This window comes from Bufo gargarizans, chromosome 4 (assembly GCF_014858855.1).
Source record: "Bufo gargarizans isolate SCDJY-AF-19 chromosome 4, ASM1485885v1, whole genome shotgun sequence".
Classification (NCBI taxonomy): Eukaryota; Metazoa; Chordata; class Amphibia; order Anura; family Bufonidae; genus Bufo; species Bufo gargarizans.
This window is the reverse complement of record NC_058083.1, coordinates 298655657-298660219: the sequence shown is the minus strand read 5'-3', so window position 1 is coordinate 298660219 and position 4563 is coordinate 298655657.

The window sequence follows — 4563 nt, the reverse complement described above, 5'->3', positions numbered from 1 at the left end:
ATACACTGTGTATGAAGCTTGCCACAGCTTTCAAAGAGCAGAGGCCTGAAGGCTACATGTCTGAAAACCCTCTCTGTCTCCTGTCAAGTCATCCACCTCCTGCTGTCTCTTCTACCCCCATTCAACAGAAGCCACAACAGACAATTCAGCCTCATGAACATGATGGAGCATTTTTTTTCATGTGCTGTGCCAGGTTGACACAAATCAGCAAATGGAGATATACCACCTCAACACCCAGCTTCAGTCTTACCTGGACTCTGGCCTTTCTCTGGCTTCTATCGTGTTTACTGACCTCATGTATGTCTGGGAAGACAGATTGGAACTGTGGCCCGAACTAGTCAAGTATGTTGTCTTTGTCCTGTCTTGTCTAGCCTCCTGTTTCATCTCAGGCAGAGTTTTCAGCATGACAAGGGGCATTGTGACACCCAAACAGATAAAGTTGCCCTCCCCAAGTGTACAACACATCACTTTTGTAAAAAACGAATGATGTATGGTTCCATGAGGATTTTCACCAGGGGTGTTGCTAGGTTAAAACATTCGGGGCCTGGGCCCCTTATGTTTTGTCCCAGGCCCCGATTGTCCTGCCTGCCAGCTAGATACAACTGTATTGCTGTCCTCAGGACAGCAATACAATTGAATCTAATGCACATGAAGAGCTGAAGGACCTGTGGTTATAACACAGGTCATGTGACCAGTAAAACAGGCAGTGGTTGAGAAGGACCTGCGATGATTTCACTATCATGTGACCAGTGCAGGAGAGGATGGCAGTGAAGAGAAGTCCTGGGGCAGAAACTGTGGTGAGGTCTGCTACATGAGGAAAGGTAAGTGAAGGGAGAGACAGAGCAAGTTGTGATTATTTAACTGAGACTGTTTGTTAGGGCTGAAGGGAGGGATGTTATTTACATTGAACTGTGTGTTGGAGGCGGCTGGGTAGGGGATCGTGTTATTTACATGGGAGTCTATGTTGGAGGGGGCTGGGGGAGGGAGTGATGTTATTTACATGGGACTGTATGTTGAAGGCAGCTGTGGAAGGGGATTATGTTATTTACATGGGACTGTATATTGGAGGTGGCTGTGGGAGGAAGTGATATTTACATGGGACTGAATGTTGGAGGGGGCTGGGGCATGGTAATGTTATTTACATGGGACTGTATGTTGATGGCAGCTGTGGGAGGGAATGATGTTATTTACATGGAACTTTGTGTTGGAGGTGGCTGGGGAGAGGGTCATGTTATTTACATAGGACCGTATGTTGAAGGAGGCTGGGGGAGGAAGTGATGTTATTTACATGGGACAGTATGTTGAAGGCAGCTGTGGAAGGGGATTATGTTATTTACATGGGACTGTATATTGGAGGAAACTGTGGGAGGGAGTGATGTTATTTACATGGGACTGAATGTCAGAGGGGGCTGGGGCAGGGTAATGTTATTTACATTAGACTGTATGTTGAAGGCGGCTGTGGGAGGGGATTATGTTATTTACTTAGGACTGTATGTTGGAGGCGGCTGTGGGAGGCAGTGATGTTATTTACATGGGACTGTATGTTGATGGCAGCTGTCGAGGGAGTGATGTTATTTACATGGGACTGAATGTAGAGGGGGCAATGTTATTTACATTGAATTGTATGTTGAATGTGGCTGGTGAGGGGTAAATTATGTTATTTACATGGAACTAAATGTTGAGCGGGTGTTGTGTACATGGGATTGCATGTTGGAGCTGGCTGGGGAGGGGGTGATGTTATTTACATGGAACTGTATTTTGGAGGGGGCTGTAGATAGAGAGGGCTGTTATTTACATGGGACTGTATGGTGGAGGGAGGAATATAACTACAGGGGCACTGCAGGGGACATTATAAATACTAGGGGCACTTTAGAGTGAGCATTATAACAGTAGGGGGAAGTATAAATGCTGGGGGCACTGTAGGGGTATTATAAATCCAGGGGACATTATAGACATTCTTATTACTACTGGGGGCTCTATAGAAGTGACTTCTAAATCTTCCTTAATTCTACTGGGGGCTCTGTGAGAGTATTATTAATACTGGAGGGCTCTTCTACTTATGGGGGCACTCTTGGGGAGCATTTCACGGTTGGGGGAACTGTAGGGGGCAGTATTACTAATGAGGGCATTTTTGGGGAGCGTTATCATGGTTGGGGCACTGTAGAGGGCAGTATTACTAATGAGGGCATTCTAAAAGGGAATTACTATTGGTGGGACTATGAGGAGCACAATTACTATGGTGGCACTCCTTCTTCAGGATAGTATTTGGGGGTATTGGGCGGCACAGGAAGCAGCAGGATAACACTGTGGGGACTACAGGTTGGGGGATGATAGAAATGTGAGGAAGCTAAGATGTCTGTGTGTCGCACTCTGTAGAGATAGGGCGGCGGAAAGAAGTTGTATGGACCAAATGGAGAAGATGATGACAGAGAAGATCTACATCGGAGGAGACGTCACCTGGGAGGCCCTGGATGTGACAGGTATGTGCTGCTGTGTAGCAAGTACAGCAAAATGCAGTATGTGGGGGGAGGTTTGATTTAGAGAACTGGGCCATATTCATTGGGGCTTGGGCCCCGGATCTTTTGAGACTCTAGCAACACCCCTGATTTTCACTCTCCTCTGGTTGAGGGCTATAAATAGATCTGCCTTTCCCACTGCTGCCTGCCATCATATTCTGTACTGTGTGGCTGCTGCCACTGTCACATCTGCTACTCCCTGTTGCCAATCCCTTACAGCCACATCTATTACACCTACTACCATTACCGCTACACAGCTGCCACTACTACTACTACTGCCCCTAAACACCCGCTTATGCATTTACTGCTTTGTGTGTTCCATGCTATGCTGCTCCTGCTACCACTAGTATTGTGGCCACATACCTCTATTATCCTATTTGTTCCATATCCACACTGTACTGCTGCTGCTCTCATTTAAAAGGGGGAGTTTTTCTAGGCTCATTCAGAAGAAGCCACAGTTTCTTCTGACACTTATGCGTGTATAAATACAGGCAGGCATTCTTAGCACATAGGGGGTCATTTTTTAAACAGAAATATGCCTAAATTAGTTGTGTTTCTGGTGCAAATTGTGGCATACAGGTCTTTGCACTGCAATCTGCGACTTCTTCCCACTCACGCCAGGTCTAACAAAAGTGGGCGTGGTGTGGGTAGGGAAGGTAGCAGGCCCATCTAATTCACCATTTTCTACGGCCTGCGCCTCTTCATAACTTTGGCGGATCCACAGGCAGGTATAGGGCTTATTAGGACCAGCATCTAAAATGCTGGTCTAAATAAATGTGCCCCATACTTTTTGGACGATTGTTCAGAATAACCCACTGTTTCTTATGACAATTAACATGTGTATAAGCTGGGGCAGGGATCTGCCCCATTAGGGAATCATTTTTGGATGCTTGGTCCCAACAAGCCACTGTTCTTTTCCAATAACACTGTGTTTCAACACCATCTACCCCTGATAAGGGACAATTTTTGAAAGTTTTCTGACATGAAAAAGCATAACACATGCAACATTTAAAATCGCTAGTATTTGATCATGCTCTTCCACACTGACATATCAGATGCTTTATGCAATTTACCCTAGTTTTATCCACTGTTCCTGCTGTCGATTAGGCCAGGTTCACATACAGTACTGTATAGGCAGCTAACGTTTGCACCTTCCCTCCAGTTTAGCACAGAAATGCCTTGGGAAAACTGATGTAATCAATTTTGATGGGACCATTATGACCCCTGGGGCATCAGATGTCTCTTGTCCAGTGCTATCAGTCTATGGACACTGGACTGATGCACTAAAGTACAAAACAACTTGCTAAACACAACTGATATATCAACTCAACTGATATACATAAAAATGTATTTAGTATGGACACTGCCCATATACTTCATTTAATTACATTACTAGAGATTTCACCTCGGGCACTAGGATGACATTTTATCAAGAAATACTGATGTACAAAAGTTGCAAATATTTGCCTAAGCCACATTTTGTGCAATAAGAATGAACCTTTCCCCCCCTTTTATACCGTGCTTGCAATGGTACTTTCTAAAATGTGGGCATGACAAGGGCAGCAGCAGTGAGGTTTGAGAATACTGTCATGAATTACAGAAAAAAATCCAGTTTATGGCACACAGTCCTCATGAGATGCACCAACATTTTAATGAGATTGCTTAAAGAGGTTATGCCATGATTGATGCAAAAAATGAAAATCAGACTTCCCATAGTACATGAGTATACCTTTCTAACAAAGCTCCAGCCCTATTCCGCACATGGGTCCAGAGTAGTGTTGAGCACGAATATTCGAAAAGCAAACTTTTATCTCTAATATCGCCAATTCAAGAATTCGCTAATATTTTTTCCATCTGAACACATGAACACATGATTCCTCCCTGCTTCTTGCTTGTGGGCCAATGAGTCATTGGCCCACAAGCAACTTGAGTAGGGAGGAATCATGACTTCAGATGGAAAAAAATTACGAATATAATAAAAACCTAATATACAGACGTGGACAAAATTGTTGGTACCCTTTGGTCAATGAAAGAAAAAGTCACAATG